This window comes from Gymnogyps californianus, chromosome Z, assembly GCF_018139145.2.
Source record: "Gymnogyps californianus isolate 813 chromosome Z, ASM1813914v2, whole genome shotgun sequence".
Lineage (NCBI taxonomy): Eukaryota > Metazoa > Chordata > Aves > Accipitriformes > Cathartidae > Gymnogyps > Gymnogyps californianus.
Window position 1 is genome coordinate 36,871,900 of NC_059500.1, and position 19,493 is coordinate 36,891,392.

Below are 19,493 nucleotides of genomic sequence, written 5' to 3' on the forward strand. Positions count from 1 at the left end.
AGTGAAGGCCTACTTCTGCTGCACCCTTCCTGGGCACAACAGGTCACTTTTCATTTCTAAGATAAATTCCACATTTTTTAGTGTCCTCTAATTTCAAAGCATTTTTTCAAGGTGAAAAAAGCATCATCCATATTTAATTCATGGGAAACAACAGCTGGAAGATCTGTTCAAGGTCACACGGCAGGTGAATTTCAGAAACTGGAAAGAAAATAAACCAGTATGATTTTGAGTATCTTCCCCTGATCACTGGCTCACGCAGCTTTCCCTTGGGAGACGGTGGCTCTCATTGTCTGTTCAGTCATAGGACAGGCTCTGCATCTAATGGGAGGTGGAAACAATGCCCCATCTGCATCCCAGTTCAGCCATAGCTTTTAAACGTGCACCTATTCTTTCCAAGACGGCTTCCCTGAGAGTGCCGCACAGTCTGCAGAACATACAGTAGGACAAGCTCATTGCTTTCTAGAAAAACTCTCTGAGAAAGAAGGATAACACTTTATTGCTATAATAAAGGTCATGACACTGCTTTCTTATATTCACGCTATATTTTTAGAAAGCTCACACAGCCCAGATCACAAAAATAACAAATCTCCATGAGAATGTTGAGGCTTCATCTTGCAGGCAGTTTACATTGTTAAACTACTCTAAGTCACACTAAGATTTCACAGTCTTAATCAACTGTTGATTTTAATTGTTAAGTGTAATCCATCTGTTCCAGGCTAGCAATGAAATTAGGATGGCTTGTTGTATTGCATTAGCCACTACAAGCTCTAAGCAGAGAACTGATCCTTGGCCCACGAAGCACACAGCAAAAAAGCGTCCTCTCCCAAACATCGACATGTCTCAAGAATTGTTCTACACCTTGCAGGATGGAGGGGCCTTGAGTGCACTCTTGCGTGCTAACCCTATTTGTGTCAACATCCTCATCAAAGAACCCCTGAAGCTCAGAGCTCCTTTACCACGGCTGATGCTGCTGGGCCTTCTTTTCCCCAGGACCCTGTCCTAGGAGGCTGATGCCTCCTATCACCCTTCACTCGTCCAGTCCTGATCTCACTGTAGGGGAATTGCTCTGCTACATTTCACCAGAAGGAGCTTTCACCAGGCAGAGAGCAGAAGAGGAATAGCCTATGTTAATGATTCAAGCAAGCCTCCAGAAAACAGTGGAAACTCATAGGGGCCAAGCCACCAAAATGAAACATCTGGCAGCAAGGGGCAGAAGATGACTATACTTATGGTGACCAAACATCTCCTTGTTACTGTCACTAGAACAAGTCATTGGAGATTGCTTTTTAATTTACACTTGTAGGCATTGTCTGTTGTGCTCAACCCACTTTTGTCCAGTATTGTGCTGTGGCTGACCATTTTGAGGAGTACAGCTTTCACTTCTCAGACACCCAGCAGAAAGGGAATATTCTGACTTGTGCAGTCCCAGCTCCCAGCGAAGGAGGAGGACACTACCATATGACTTCTGCATCACTCCAGAGGTTACCACTTACCAGGTTTATCACTGGCAAAGAGCATCATGAACATATCCTGTAGTGCAGCAACACCCACCTGTAGTAAGAAGGGGAAGTGGGTAGTGGGTAAGAAAAATGGGAAGGAACAGAACGGTCAGTGGTGCCCTAGGAGCTGGTACGATAATTAGGAGACAGGCAGGACTGGGATTTGTCAAGGAACGGACTTGTCTCTCTTACTTGTCGTGATAGGAAAACAACGAGTTATGACATTATCATAAGTCTTTAATCCTTTAGTATATTGGTTTTGAAGGATGACACTTGGCAGCATCTGTAGAGACCATTGCACCAGTAAGAACCAGCAGCTTATCATTGCAGGCTGAATGACCTGTTGTACAGATCTTTTGTCTTTTTTATTGCAAATGTGTTAAAGAAACAGAACTTCTATCATGTTCTGTCTTTCTATGTATAGGTTTTCTCTTTCATATCCTCAGACAAATACTGATGTAATTAAGAGAAAAAAAAATCAAAGACTTCAGAAACATGGAACTGTAACAATAGTACTACATTTGCAGAATTTTGTCAAATGCATTTGCCTTTATGATGGGACATAATTTGTTCTTTTTCATATATATATACACACACACACCTTTTCATATCATTATTTTCAAACCAGCTATTTCCCAGGTCAGTATTGTGCTCTTTTCAAAGAACACAATAAAATGCACATTTGAATTCCTCTGCTGAAATCCATGAAAGACAAAATGAAAACATGTCAGCTTGTATCAGCTGAGTGCAAATAAGAGTGACTAACACATTTATCTAGATTTCTTTCCCAGCCACAGAGAGGTTAAGGATTACAGGATCCAATTAAAAAAAGTAAAATCACTTGATTTCAAACTGCAGCATTTTCCAAAGTGCATTTAGTGTTTATTTCAAAGGGTTCTGTTTCAAAGCATATCCAGGTAGTCTAGAACAATGACAGATGCTTAAAAAACATTCAACAAAACCACAGTGTCACTGTCTGGACTAGTCAATGGTCTTGTTTAAACATTTTTACAGCAGTATGACTTGCCAAATCTAGCAGAGGCTCTCATAATCATGTGTGTCATGCTCTATAGTTTTGTGCCACTGGCAATGCAATCTAGCATTTTTGAGAACAGAACCCCCTAGCAGCAAAAGAAAATCTATTCTCGACATCTCACACTTCCCAAATCTCTAAGCCAAGGTCCCAAAAACTAGAGCCCAGGCTCTGGGAAAATAACTTTCTTTTATCCCCAAACATGTGCTTTACAGTTAAAGCTTCAAGACTGCAAGGGGCAAAGTTAGCTAAGTCATGTAAGAGACATGACTTGTTTTAGTAGGACAAAGTAAACTTTGAAATGTACTTCTTATTCTTTCCCATCAAGCTTACTCCATATGCAAGAAACGAAGACCAGTGAGCACAGGATGGCCGTTGTACCACAGGTACCCTGCCGCTGCAGAGCCCTGTGCCGGGCAGCCCAGTTCAGCTCAGCCCAGTTGTCAGATCACTGCCTGTCTCAATTTGGCTGTACTCCATAGGTAACAACAAGGTGCTGAGAGAGTATGCTCTCCCACATTTAGCTTGTTCAGTTAGAGCAATACTCTGCATTTAACTGCTACTTTTTAAAGGCTGTACCTAGACAAGATATGAAACTTATAAGCAACTGAGAGCTGCACTTAAGTGGCAACAAAATGACCTTGGCATTTTTTAATAAGCATAGCACTCAAAACCAAACCAAAACAAAACAAAGAAAAGAAAAGGAGAAAAAACAGCTCCGTAAATATGTTCAGGCTCTTTTACCATACTGGAGAATGAAACTAACAAAGAATCTCTACATAAAATGAGAGAGGAGCTATACGGCAATTGTAACATGAACTATATGGATGTTTATGGCCTACTTCTAATCCTTTTACACCTTTTAGGTAGCAGAAGAGGCTTTGGATAGATGTAGATGGATGTTCAGGCAGTGGAAACCGCAAAGCAGCCAAAAGAGACCACAGTGTATTGTTCATAGTCAGGCAACAGAGTTCCTTTCCCATCACACGTCTGCAGATGTAACTGAACGCTTCAGAGAGCATCACCACTGCAGCACATGAATAATCACAGCAGCCAAGACTGCACTGAATGAACATTATCTACAATGGCAGGAGGCATCAAGGAATGCAAAAAATGCTGCATTCCATCCCATTCTACTGGGAACATTTTCAAATGATGGAAAAGAAAACATCAGCAATTTGAACTTCTCTGATCCCCGAATTACCAAATCCCAAAAATATCTCAGAGAAAAATAAATTATTCCAATTGTAGCATTTTCTCTGTTTTGGGGAGCTTTTTTGGCTATTAAAAAAAGTGTAACTCAATTAGAATGATTAGAATGCTGTAACTCAAACTGGAATGCCTTTTTTCCCCCCTGATGTTAGGGTTTTAAAACTTGCAGCATGCATGTTCTGAGTAAAGCGAAGTATTGTGTGAGCTTCGCCGGCTGCAATATTGAAGGCTTACCATCTGGATGTGTCTACAGTTTCCTTTCCAAATGGCTGTGTCAAAACAGAAGGCTTGGAGCCAGGAAGCCCTAATACACAGCCCTGGACATGACACAGACTCACTTGGGTAATTCGTGTAGGCTCGATCCTGAAAGATATTAAGCACCTCCTGTGAGACACAGAGATGTGGGCCTGGCATGGATTTCTGCTGAGGTGTCTCTTCTGGAATAACATTTATCTTTGCTGCTGCTGTGGCGAGGAGAGAATGATGTGGAGGGGTTGGATGTTGCAATATTGTGCTTGCACTGTTGACATGCCAGATGGCAAAACAACTGGTAGCACTGGGATGGATGATGTTGCTAGCTTGTCCTCTCTGCGTATAAAGGCAAAGAGAACAACAACCAGCTGTAAAGACTACACTCTTTAAAGAGGCAGGTACACATCCTGGAGGGGCTAGGCACAACTGACCCACCTTGGGCTCAAATAAGCAAACACAATTTGTTACTGTTATGTATGAAAAGCTTTTATAGCAGATTAATGAAACCCGGGGTTGGTATACAGGGCAACTTACATAAGCATATACCAATGCACTGATGACTTGCCAGGACACTGAACGGTAATTTCCATCTTCCTGTCCTCAACCTTTTGCCCCCACAGCTCCCCACCAGTAACAAATACACATTGGGCTCATGTTCCTTTCATCCTCTTGATTAATTGTGTTGCTTAAGGATAGCAGGCCAGCACTAAAGTCTGAAGCTGCTTTCCTCTAATAAACATATTTAGAAAGTAAATTACAAGATTTCAGCAGAGGACACAAGTTTGGGCCTCACATAATGACAGGTAACTTTTGGGCATACATTACCTTTGCCAGTGAATGGCCTCCCAGTTAGTGATGTTTCAGTACCTTTGCCAATAAATGGCGTTCCAGTTATTGATGATTAATAACCATACTGTTAAACAGATCTATTTATGTAAGAATAACTCAGCAAACAGATTATGGAGATGTCAGTGGAGGTGGCAATATGCAGGTTGTCAAAGGCTCTGGATGTTTTCTGCTACTGAACAATTGAATGTAGGGATGACATTGCCCTCTCGTGGATAATCGCTGAAATGGAAAATGGCAAGCTCCAGCCCTACTACCGGCCTGGTTTATTAATCCTGCAAGTCTCATTACAGCAGGTGCTTAAACCTCTCGACATTTTCATTCCGTGTGCTCAGGTCATTCAGAGTTGAGAACTCGTGGCACGCTGCAGCACCGGAACATAGTCTTGGTTAGAAAACTCAGTGTGTTGGCTAGGGCTATACCTCTGAGGCTGTGGTCCAGAAGCATCCCTGTAAATGCCAGATATCTGAGGTCAGGATTCTCTTTACCGGAAGAACACAGGGAAAAGCACCACTTTTTAGCGTTTTAGCCTAAGAGCTAAGACACAGAGCTAGGCCACTGAGAGTCATATCTGGCTAGGACTGCTTTGCTTTAAAAATGCCCCTTCTTTTCTGTTCGTCACCAAGTGTTTAACCTAAGTAGTTCAGAGCACATCTCATAAAAGAGGAGTTCATACAGTACAGAGTGGAGTGATGGAGGTGAGATGGGATTCATTTCAGAAGACATGTAAACTATTTATGGAATGTATTGAAAATCTGTGGTATAGAGTGGGTGATTGGCCAGCCACGATGGTTGTGGACATTAAAAATGGGCTGTCCTGAGGGGTTAGATATTATAAAGAGAGCTGATTTTGATTTTTGCCTAGATCTTTTCAGAGAACCTGGCTGCAGAAGATGAACTATTCAACTGGTAAACTGGGGATGGCGGAGAAGGAGCAAAAGCAAGCAGGAGAGGACAGGTTGAAGACGGGAAGGCTGAGGACAATATCTAGCTTGGTTTTGCCTTAAGCAAAGCAGCATGTTTCCTGTGCCCAGAAATGTTTCTGAAGTCCACATTGCTGCAATGACATAAATGCCATAATTGCTAATCTCAGAATATCTTTATGTAGGAGGCACATTGTTTGTACAGGTGGGTCACTCTCAACAGTGTACACAGGATAGTTACAGTAAGCGTGGCTGCTGGGATATTACTCATTAATAAACTTTCTCTTCTCAACACCAGAAGAATATCCCCAGCTCCTGTCATCCACTGTGAAGAGCAGCTGTTAACAACCACAGCAAAACTACATAAGAATACATTAAACTATCAATGTTCTGGTTTTAAAATGACTTGTTTATCTCCCGTCCTCCCCATATATATGTATCTATAAATGTTGGTAGGAACTGCAGTGACTAAGTAAAACCTTAATCTATCAAAGTCGTTGTTCAAACTGTCTCAATTTCAATTTATTTGGTATAGAGGACCAATACTGAGACAACAAGCAATATCTTGCTCAGAGAACAACCAGTGCTTTGAAGATTCAGCTGACTTGGAAAGGTGAGATGGGAGATAAGAGGACTATCTAACAGATTAATGCACACAAAGAGAAACCACATTCAGACAGCTTGTCTTTCAGGATAACACAATAGAGGAGAATGCAAGCACTATTTAAAAATAGCTACCTCTATTGTGTTGGCTATTGCATGTATAAAGTGTTTAAAGAGAGAAAATGGTAGCAACAGTGCATCTCTAGATGAAGCCAGTTGGATTAAAGTTATGAGCAAAGGGAACTATTTCAGGTCCACTTTTATACAATTGCCAGAGCTTAGCTAAGGGAATGATGTTACGCTGAGGTAAGCAAAGCCGTGCCTGGGTTTGATCTCGTGCTAACTCTGGCACTGAATGACCAGCAGCGTCACGCAGCACCCGTGCCTCCTGCACATCCTCCTGCACATCCTCCTGCACATCCTCCTGCACATCCTCCTGCACAACCTCCGCGCTGTCGCAGCACGGCACTGCAGAGCAGAAGAACCCAGCAGTACCACAGCTGCAAAACCAGAGCTGGCCTGCGGGCCCTCTAGAGGCCCTCACCGTCCCTTCTGGGCAGCAGGAGTCCGCAGGGTCCGTCCACAACACTACAAACAGCCAGAAAAATCCTCTCGGAGAACGTAGAGACTGTTACCTGGCACTGCACTGGCCTCGTGGCTCCTTCCTGCCACGTCTGCTGGTGACAGAACAGGTTTCCAGTATCGAAAAAGAAAAGAAGGTAGCACCTGGCCTCCTGGCTGTAGTGGGTGTTTCACCAAGTTTTGGGTGTCTGGTCTGGTCCACAAACCTAAGAACGTCTTGTTGTCTGAGTGGGAAGAGGGTGGAGGTGTCCCAGTGTAACCCCATGCCTCATGGACCCTCATGTAACACGTAGCTCCCAGCCTCTTCTGCTCCAGTCCCTGCTTGTCCTGACACTGCCAGTGTATCCCCAACTCAGAATTACACGGCTGCAAGACAAACATTCAATTGCTCCCTCTCCGGATCATCCCATTCCTTTCAAATGTCTCCCTAAATTCCTCACTCTGAGCTGCCAATCTTCCCCTGACTTCTCATCCCAGCCTAAGCTCTCTGTCCGGAAGCCAGACGCCTGCTGCTCAGCTCCTCCTGCTCTGCTGGCCCAGGTACTGCTGCTCCCCCTCCCATACAACAACTCTGGCTCCTGCTTTCACAGAGATTAAAAACCACAGGTGCAAGCTGCTTTTACCAAAAATTTGCCTGGGCAAGACTGTGAGAGCAGGAAAGGAGAACGTGTCCTGGAAAAATGGGTGCAGTAGCCGTACCACAAGCATATTTAAGTATCTCGTTAAGATAACCGGCCAGTATTCCTGTCCCTTTAAAATGGGTTTAGAAGGTACCTGCAGTGACTCTGCATCCTTCCCATGTCCTACATTATATCTGGTGTCACGAGTGTGCTGGAACTTCATAATTTTTTTTGGAGTAAATATTCTTTTCATACACTGGAACTATATAATTTTTCTTGGAGTAAACATTCTCTCTCTCTCTCCTTTTTCTTTTTTAGGGTATGCATACATTTGGTGCTGTGAGTGAGTATGTAATTAACGTATCTTGCTACCATGGTGTTTTTCATTCGTACATCTCTGAAGAGAAAAACACAGATGCATAAAGGCACAAACTCATTTAGCAATTACAGCTACAGGCCTTTTGGCTATATTACGTTTCATACTCACAGCAAAAGGTGGTGCTTTCCAAATATTTCAGACCAGGAGAGCATAACTTTTGACACTCCCTTACAATCAACTTTTCTAATTGAAAACATTATAAAGGCGGTATGGTTTTGTGAATCACCTGTAGATTATTTACCATAATTGTGCAGTGAGTCCACAGCCATGGTTTAGTAACCACTGGCTTAGGAATCAAATCACACCACAATTTGTGTTCAGGTCCTGGCATTGCCACAAATTTCACAGGCAACCTTTCCAGACACTTTCATTATGTCTTATTTTTCCCATCAGTAAAATGAATACAGATCATATCAGCTGCTTCCCAGGACTGTTGGGATGACTGGTGTTTTGATAATGGTGAAATCTGGGTGGATGTGACCAGACAGGCACAAAGTGTCATTATTAGATTTTATCATCAAATAAACCCTTCAGTTTAGAGTTAGACTTCAGCAGACTTTAAGGGAAGTGGATTAGGGAATCAAAAAAATAGCCAAGGACTAAACAGCAAAGAATGCTCGTCATCTTTCGTTAAATTAGGTGTTTGAGAAAAAACTACTTGGTTTAACAGTCACAGAAAACAGGCAGATTCATCTACAAGAGAAGAAAGTCAAAACAAACAAACAGCCATGCAGAAGAAAATAGTTCTGCCTTTAGCTACTGCCTTGCCTTCCCTGGAGCTGGGTAATGGCATAATTTGTCACAATGTTTTAAAAACCAGAATGCTTTAGCCACTAAATAATGTTCATTTTTCTTTTGTTTGGGAGAACTTTTAAGCCATCATTTCCCTGGCTAGTTTACAGCTTTGCAGCTTCTAGTATTTGGACGGAAAGGCTTTTCTACAAGACTAAATTAAAAAAAGGATTGCTGCATTGTTTCTCCTAACAGATCTTTTTCCTAGTGGACGAATCATATTGTTCAACTGAAGGATAGGAAATGAACCTTAAAAATCTGCACTGGAATCTGCTATTTTTCTTGTGCTTACTAGTTTCCATTTGTGAATCTATTTGCTTGTTTCATAGTGAAAACAATGCTTTTCTATTCATTTTTGCAGTTATGAGTCCTAAGAGAAAAAAAAAAAAATCTGCTTTTCATCATTGCTACTTCCATCAATTTGCTTTTGCTGTTATCATAGTCTATAGCAGCCCAGCTCAAGATTTCCACCTAGTGCAAAATAATGCAAGAGTACCACTGGTCCACATTTGCAATATTCAATGACAAGAATCATTATTTCTGAGCATGCTGATAAAAATGCTTAGACTTGTACAATTTACATGGAGAATAATAGTTACTTTGGTACATAATGGGAGCTACTTTACATTCTATTTTCCTCTAAAATTATGGTTAATGTTTATGTAAATTCTGGAGATGTTCGCAACCAGTAGTGGGGGTAAACCAAGAAAAAGGTGTCCCTAGAGATCAGTGTCACGGCTGTGGTGAGATCGGTGCCTGGAGAGAAAGACAAATTTCATTGCTGTGCTGAAAATCATCCTTGAATTATTTAAATGCCACTTAAATCCTCTTTTCAGAATTAAATTTAATTTAAATGGGCAATGGACCCTGTTCTAGCATAGGCGAGAATTTCTCTTCAAGAATCTGTCTTATCTCATATGGACATTTGTGCATTCTAGGGATGGTTTATGAACGTGGTTTAGTTTTTCTCTGGAGACTTTCACCTGCCTGAGACAGAGTGGTGATGAGCTAACTTGCTAGGCACTGTCAGCAGTTCCAGACATGCCTGTAACTAATAATGTGCTATTTCACCCTCTGAACTAGAAAGAAAAGAGGGGAAGGAATAAAAAAGTTTAAGTGTTAAATTCATTTTAAATAGAAGCATTGTTTTATGGTTGCTTTTGTTTTACACACAGCAATAGATTTCCTGCTATGATAAACTAGAAGGCTGAGAAACCACTTGAAGTATTCACACTGGGATCAGACAGGTACCTTGCCGGGCATCAGGTCAGTGAAATTCCTTAAGTATTTATCATCCAGATACAGAAATGAAAGACTGACGAGCAATTTTCTTGCAGCAATTTGGCATCAGATTTAGAAGAATCAAAGAAATTTGGACCTTCATGCAACCTTTAATGGAATAAAGGAAAATATTTCTTTGAAGAAGTGGTATTTCACCCTAGGCAATCACTCGTGGGAGAAAAAGATTTTGTGTTTCAAGGCTGTTAAAAATGTAGTGGCATAGTTTTTGTGCCTTTTTAAAATCTCAGAAGGCCATAGTAAAGTGCAAGCTTTGTGAGTCCATATCCTCTTTTCAATAAAATAGATTCTTAAATAACCGTTTAATTTTTCAAGATAAGCTAGAAGATAGAGGGATTCTTAGTGTGGTGTGTATCAGGAATAAAACCAGTTAGAGTGGTGCTTTGCTGATAAAACCTAATAAACATAGAGTCATGAATGCACCACTAAATCACCATGAGAGAGATGATCAATTTTTTAAATTTTTTTTTTGTTAAATTGTATATTTCTTACCTACTGTCCCATCCTGGGTAACTGATATGAACTAGAAATGCTTTCCTGTCTGATCGAAAGGCCTCTTCACTTTCTTAGAGTTCTTAGTTATCTGTGGTCAATCATCAGTTATTTCATGTTTATTTTCAAGTTCCTATAATGGCAATTTGAGTCTTAAAGAAATTCTCTGAAGTATTATAAAAGTAAAATGAGGAATTATCTTCATGCAGTAATATACTGTTGGATAGCTTAGGTTTTGTGTGCTTTAAGATGAGCTACTTCTGGGAAGATCACTTGATATTGAGTGGTATAAATCACAGTTCTGCATATTTAAATGAGACATACATACACAGACCTTAAATTTTAAACTTCATTTTCCTTCTTAACTTCCAGACTGTAACTCACTGGTATAACTTTATACATTCATTTTTAAAAAAGAATCCATTTTGCTTATTACATGCATTGCAAATTACACCTAATACAAACAAAATAATCTACTAGAAGATTTTCTCTTACTAATGCATGAAAATTTAGGAGCTAGTGTACTTCAGTACAAATGGTAAACAGAAGGGTGATAAATATGGATGACAAAAACTGGAGAAACACATGGAAAAGTAAAGGTTACATGCTGAAAACCAGCGGGTGACTACTGCTCCAGGGCTAACCCCCGCATTAACTAACCCTGTGTTTAGTGAAGTGTGACACCTGCCAAGATTAAAATAGCCTTTCTTCTCATGAGTCCTCAGGAACTGTGAATCTCTTCCTTAGATAAAACATTTAAGGATTTGGAGAGGAATCTGAACATCTTAAGGCAGCTGAACAGATAGGATTTCCCAACGCGGGCGTAGCACAGGGCACGGAGAGGGGGATGTAACAAATACAGTTTGCAGTCTTTTTCCCCCTTTGCCTTGCCTAGCAAAGGAGCAAGCCTGTCTCTCTGTTACCCTCGGATGGGGATTCAGGTTTGGCTTCTGCTGCTGGATCTTGGCTTTGCTGTTCCATACAGAAAGCACAGGCAATACAGAGGGGTAGCACTGGTCCCTCCTCTCTTCTCCCCTGCCCCCCACCCCACCCTTAATTTGAGCTACCCTTGGCCTTGGGTCTACTGCAACAGATACCAGCCTGAAGGCAACTGACTAAGGCTAATACACGTTCTCCCTTTCCCCTCTCCCTCCTAGCCAGGAGCAGCTGCAGCTGGCTGTGTCTTTTGCTAGCTTGCATAACTCTAAAACACCCACTCCCTTACTATTTTAAGTAGAAAAGACCCTCTCACATCCCACTTCAATAATCACCCTGGCTCTATCCGGCATGATAATTACACCACCCTTCTGAAAGCCACAGGAATGCTTCTGGAAGCCCTGCACTAATGGATTATCTACATGCTAAGTGCAGTTGGGGTGTAGCAACAAATTATTTGTCAACAAGTACAGTTTGTCAACAAATACGGTTTGTCAACAAATACAGCTGGGAATATACTGTGGCATATCCAGACTGCACTTGATGGTCCCATCAAGTTCTCTCCCTTAAGCTCTAACAGATCAAATACTTCTAACATAGCTTCTAGTGCCCTCAGATTTTATATTGGATATTGCATTTTGGCATCTGACCATTAGATAAGAATGTTCTAGGATGAGATTGAAAATAAATACCTCAAACTAATAGTCTTCCTTCAAAGGACAAATGCATCAACTCTTTTTAAAACAAATCCGGTAAGCAGATTACAAACCATAGCTTGATTTGTGAGCAAGGAGCATTCTGCCTGGATTCACAAAGTCGAGTTCAGCCGGTCAGAAATTCCCAGTCTTGAAGTACAACAGAACATAAATTGCTAAGAAGTGGTCTCAGCTATTACACTTTTCTGCATTGCTACACAAAATACCTGTCACGGTGTAAACGTGCAGTCTGCTTTGCAGATTCAGGTCAGGCAGAAGAAGGTTATTTCTACAGCTATAGAAGAGAAGGCAGAGAGACAGAGGTTCAGCTCTCTATCAATACCCTGACTTAACAGTACTAGGGTTTATATACATTTACAGCAGATATAAACTGCTCTGCAAAGGGGCTTGATATGGCAGGGCAGCATCTGTACAGAAGGGAACTGTGTGCCAGCAGATGTACCCATTTCTTCCTGATAACTCAGAAACTGCAGCCATGCGACTTCCACTTGCCTTTGTCCAGCTCCTCCATCTCTCACTCATGATGCTGCTGTGTCCTTGACCCAATTTTAAGCATGGCAAGACCTGCTTCCACATACCTGCCAGAAAGCTGCTTGGTTTTGGACATTTGCTAGAAGATTCAGACAAAGCTGGTGCTTACTCTCTCGACTTGAGCAGAAAGCCAAAGATTTGAAGTTTTGTAATTTACCACCATCTAACTGAAAGGTTTGGGGGTTTTTTGGCCAATCTTGTTCATTTTCAAAGAAAGTCCCACTATCTTGAATGTAGGATGACCAAACAAATGCAGTACAATTTTACTGTCACAGCCTACACCTGTTTCAGCCCAGAGTCCCAACAACTTTCTTTGTGAGCTTCTTTCACAGCAGTTACAGCTACTTCTACGCCAAGCAGTTCAGTTCTGTCTTTCTTCTTTCCACATGTGGGATACTTCTGCCTTGGCCTCTGCACGTGATCTCTCCTTCTGCATCACGCACAGTAAAATCCTCCATATACTCAAATTCTTGTGTGACCTTAAATGTGCAATTGTTTAAATTTCAAAGCAGATACCATTTAGAAAGGAACCTCTGTTCTCCTGGAGGAGTGTGACAATGTGTCAACTTCAAATCTAAATTGAGATCCTGTTAATGTGAATACTATGCTGGTGATAGGTGTTAATTAAGGTTATTAGTAAAAGCAGCACTCTTTTTAACCACAGACTAGCTGCAGCGCTGAATATGGAACCAGGGAACAGAGCATGTGTGTTTCAGTGTCGATAAGCAAGTCAGGACTGGGACACCAGGATACAATCAAGATCTCAACTCATTCTTGTTGCCTGCCCTTCAGTCTTTGCTCTCTTCGCTACATAGGACTACATGTGATAGCAACTTTAGGAAGTTGTAGAAATAAGATACCTAGACGATGGAATTTTGCTTTGGTGATGCCAACAAGACACAGTTGCATGCCTCCAATGTATATAGACTGTACTGGGTCACAAAATGTGTATGCATTGGCATTGCATCAGCTTACCCGGAGCTCCAGAGCACCCTTCAAACATCTCAGTCTTCAAAGATGGCATTCATTGTGTTGTTATATCAGGAGAAACTAGGAGCAGAGAGACCAAGTCACTTGCCCAATGAAACAGAGATTAGGAGCCCCAAGGTACCATTTGAGGCTCAGAATATTGGTTTTAATCTCAGAGTAAGAGATAAACATAACCAGTAGATGGTTGCACAAATGAAACATGACTAAAAAACTCCTCTTCTATGTTTAAGCAGGCAGGCTATCTGTTAAGGAAAGCTTGGGCCTCAGACTAGTCCTGCTAGAAACATGGGTGCATTTCAAAACCAAACTGGAACTACTAGAAAAGCACAGAATCACACTAAACAGCCTTGTTTCAGGACAAAGCTCCACTTACTTGAGTAAAATCATCAAATATTATATATTTGAAAACAATTTTGATCCAAGCATAGTAATACTGGTAAATTTTATGTTTGCACAGGAACTGTGCTATAACTATGTTCTACTCAGAAAAACACTCATCTCTGAAAAATGTTTTCTTTGATGCCCTATGTGTGCACTTAAAGTTATTAGTATGAGAAGGGTTGGGGAGGTTTAGCTACTGACTGTGCAAAACGGTTGTTTATCGTTCCAAGGATCTATTAATTTATCAACATCTTACAAATCTAAGTAGGCACAGTTACTGGATCAGCATAGTACAAACATTTCCAGGACAGTACTTGTATTTATTCACAACCTGCCTGCACAGTTTTGTTTATCTATTTGAATTGTCAGGGCTCACATCTCAGTTCCTACTTGGACAGGAGTCTGCGAAGATTCCTGTGCTAAATTATTTCAACTTGTATTTGAAGTATTTCTTTGGGACTGTCCACTGTGCTTAAGTTCAGTTTTTTGGATAGAAACAGCACTTTCCGTAGCAACTTCTTCAGTTGACACTGACAGTATTTCTTAACATGGGAGAGTCATGAATTGTATCCAACTTGATCTAGGGAAATTTACATGAAATTGAGGAGGTAGAAGGCTTAAATCCACATCTGTTTGGATTTGCTCACCTATATGTCCATCTTCATAGAAACCGATAGAAGAAAATTTAGGGTTGCCCATTTATTAATATTGCCTACACAGAGAACACATAACAGCTAGAGCTGACTCTTACCAGTGTCTGGTCTTAACAAATAACTCAGCTGTACAAAAAGCAAAATCAGGTTGTGCACAGGGTGGAAATGGTATGAAAAGCAAAAAGCTGTCATGTATGTATCAACTGTTACTTGTTTTCTGAAGAACACCTGTTTGCAGTCTACTCTTTCCTTCTACTGCAAAAAGAGCTACTGATAATTCATTTTGTATGTACTTTCAGTCGAGATGCAAAGTGAAACATTAAGTTTATATTAAAAATGCATATTCAAGAAATCATTACAGCATTTGAAGAAATTTCCAAGTACCCACTTTAGATCTTTATTCTTCAGCCCAAATCTCAAAATTATACAGTTTAGGTGTGACAAAAAGTTTGTTAATTTCTGTTTTTCTATTCCCAGAGAAAATGTCGAGTATTGATAACCGTAACTATTTTCTGCGTAGGTATTTATCATGGTCCCACCACACTCTGGCATAAGACTTGCAGTTTTCTTCCCAGAGTTCCCAAAGGATTCTTCTAGGTAACAGACCCAAAGGCTAAAACATATGAGCCTGAAAACTCCTTTCATTGCAAGTCATCCAAAAAATTGCAATACTATGAAAAAGTAAACACAGATTAAAAAAATGACATTTACACGCATACATTTTAATTTGTTCTTTGGAGACCATCTCTTAAGGGATGCTATATTAACTTTGTGTGACGCAGCCTCATACAAGCACGAAGGAAGAGGACAGAAAACTTTCCACTGGCTTCATCTTTGGTGCTATTAATGCGTTCTGAGTCTTATTGAACTATGCAGAACGTATACGTAACTAAGCTGTTCTATACTGTTTAATGTATATTATATAACTGTGCTCAGTAGTAAGAGCAGGCACAATTTACGTTCTACACAAGTGATGAGTTGGAAATACAACATTGCCTTAAGCACTCAGTGTATCTGACTTGGCATATGTCAAAGACCTTCACTTTTGATTCCAAAACCTAATTCTAGGGGAATGAGAAGAGGTTCTCAGTGGACAGAGCTATGAATTTCAGAAATCATTTGGATGGAAAAGTCACCGTCAACCACAGGAATTCCCTCTATTAGGCAAAAACTGGCATGCAGGTCCTACAGGTAAAAGTGGCAGCCCAAGGTCAGGCATCATCGCTTGGAACAAAACAAACCCAACCCTTTCCTACTTTGTCAAAATACGTGAACCTTGTCTTGGATAAAATCTGAAAGGAAAATGCAACTTTCTGTCAAATTAATGTAAGATTAGCGCACCCTTTGTAATGTAATGGTTTCTTTGCATTTTTTTTTTTAAAGTGCATTCAGACTACGCAAGCTTTTAGTGGCTAGATCCAATGACAGACTATTACTATTGCATTACCAGCTAAATGATATCTGATTTTAGCACAATTGAGAATGACCTGAAATTCTGTAACTAGATCAATGAACTGCTTTTTACTCTGTAATGCACAGAAAAGATGACCTTGGCATTTTCTACTTGGTTCACTATTACTATTTCATCCACAGACGGATAAGAAGCAGTTGTTAGAACTTAAGTGAACTATAGTCACAGGCAAGCTTAACTTTTATTTGGTAATCATGAGGAAAGGACTGAAATATAATCTTCAGGTATGCACATGTGATACTAGTTTCAACTCAATATAGACATTAGACCAGCTCAGCAGTTCTGCCTGGTTCGTGTTCTTCCACAAGCCAATTAGCAGCAGTAGTAGGGCAAGAGAGGTGCTGCCAAACAGCATTCAAGCAGTAGTAGAGAGCCAATAACAATTTTTTAAAGTTAGTTTTGGTTTAGAGCCCCTTTCTGCAAACCACATAAGCACATGCTTAAATTCCAGTGGCCATTGCAGCAAGATGAAAGAAAACTTAAGTTGGCCCCAAATCCCTTCATTTTAACTATTTAATTTTCTCTGTTTTGAGGGTCTCTAGAACTGCATGGGCAACTGTCCACAGACAATATAAGTTCGTATCTTATTTTTTAATAGTGTCAGATGTTGATTTTGATATTTTAACCAATACTAGTTACAATAATGAAACTGCAAGAGAAAAATGAGACAGAAATATGAATTATTTTGGTACACCACAGATGAATTTGCTAATTAGAAGACACATATACATAAATTATACCTCAGAGGAAGCCAAGAGTTTGGCATCTGCAACAGAAAAATATTTCTGCAGTAAAGATTATTCAGCAGGGAGACAGCTTTGGTGATTAAGGCTGAAAGACTTGTTGTGACTCTAACTCAGAAAGAATCAAAAACGCAGAAGAATTAAAAATGAATCCATGTCTATAATGCCAACAGAGAGAAGGTGCTTGAGGGATGGTATTTTAGAGATGAATAATGAAAATAATTATCCTTGAAATTTTTGCGTCTTAGGCATATAGCACTATTCTACCTTTTAAAACACATAGCACTGGTAAGTAATCTTGCCTTTAAACATTCTACTAGTAAAAGCATTTTATTTATTTGACAATATTGGATGGGAATAGAACTATTAAAGTTTGTCAGCAGCAGCTCTCCAGGAGAAAGAAGGCATGCCTAATGGGTAGCAGGGCTGTACATGATGGAGAGTTACAAAACCAAAAGATTAACAAAGAGAAAGATGTTGGTTGCATTTGCGATGACAATGTTTATTTGATGTCTCAATCTGCCACCATGCTTTGCCTCTTCCCAAATGATATGTTCAGTGGTCACAGAAGAGCCTGCAGCATTCATCTGCAGCTAGTCATCCTCCTCAAAAGTCACAGTATGGATCAATTCACAAAGTACCAACTTATAATCCTTGGAATTTTTCCTAGCAAAATAATTCTCCATAAGTTCTACCAAAATATCAACACTGTAGGTTCTTAAGCAATCTTAATATATATTGTTCCATAAAATATTTACTAATAATGGGCAATATCTTGTCCAATGGAATAAGGACACTTCTCCTCTTAACCTCAGTTGGTTTTTAGTTGATTCCTTTATGAGTGTGCAGCATCTATCAATATCACTATGCTACTGTCTATTGTTATGTTTAAAAAAAAATGCATTTTTCCTCCTCATTCAGAAACAGTACTAGTATTCACTAACATTCAAGGTAACTGTGACTAAAGATGGAGAGTAGAAAGTTGCTAGTAAATTGAAGATATTCAAGAAAGTTAAAGGGACAATTCTGTAAATTCGAATATTAGTACACTGGTAAATTTCATTCCCAACGGACACACATTCAAAGTAACAACAAGCCTTACGGTTGTCCCACTGAGATCTGCTCCTCTAATTTCAGAACGTGCTGCTAATAAGCAAGTATTTTCCACTACCTTGTACTTTGTCTATGTCAAACATATATTATTTTAGCACTGACAAGGAAAACAAATTTTCTGAGCTTCCAAACACTGATGTGCAAAAACAACAGCGCTCGACTGAAGTCAAACCAGGGATTTTGTATAGTATATATCTTTGCCTCATCATTATGAATTTCCTAGCTGAACTTTAATTTGAATCAGTGTGTCAATTATTCAAAGGACTTAACTCCATCTCAGTCATAAAATACTGAGTTCTTCCATATACATACATATAGACACACAACGAACCAAGCTAACTTGGCCTAAGTGATGCCTGATGTCTTGTAATAGGTCACAGTGGATGCTTTTGCTATATAATTTATTCCACATTCAGGCAACATTATTTTTAAAAACTTTTGGAAGCACTTTTATTATTCTTTTCTCATCTTATGTTTGAAATACATTTGCCATTAGCTGGTCCCAGAACAGCAGGCAGTGCCTACACATCACTTGCACAGAAAATTCACTAGGGAGCTTAGTATTCATTAGAAAAGAACCTGAGCATTACTTACATTGGTTAGATGGCAAAAATTAGAAATTGTCTGCAGTATCCCCAGATGTCATTTTAAGAACAGCTATAAGATGCTCTGACTCACAACTCTGCTGAACACTTCCTAGATCTAATATTTTTAATTTTAAATTCATTTTCTCTGGAGTACTTGCTTTTTGGCACATTGTGAGGAGTACATGACTTCTTTTATATATATTCCTTCCCACACACACAAACACACTCTTCAGGGAAAAATTATTTTTTTCCTCCATTACAAGAAAATGACACAGTTGTGTTATTAAATGATAAAATTATCCACACACACTAAATTCAGGCCTTCCTTGCTGAGTTTTCTCATGGTCAGGCAAAGGTTCCTCAACAAACAAGTGAGACAGTTGTGGATGGAGTCAGTAAGCCAACGGCTTCAGAAGGGACATAGCAATCAACAAAACAAGGCTGAAGTGGAATCGCTTCGAGTACAGGCGTGCAAAGAAATGCCTGCACAACAGCCATGTTCTGCTGTTCTCGGGAATCAGCATGCTTGGGTGCCTCACTGAAATGCCTCTACGCTAATGCACACAGCACATGGGACAGACAGGGGCAGTCAGAAGCCTGCGTGCAATTACAGGGCTGTGGCCTCCTTTGGATCATAAAGATATGATGGGACAGCTCACATGACTGGAGTGCCACAATGGATGGTCAGGCTTTTTAGCAAGCACGGGCTGTGAAGGCACAGAGGGGGTATCACACTTCATGTGAGAGAGCAGAGCAGCTGGAGCGCACGGAGCTCTGCCTTGGGACTGCTCAGCAGCCAGTCAAGAGCCTACGGCCACGATTAGCAGGCAGACCAACACA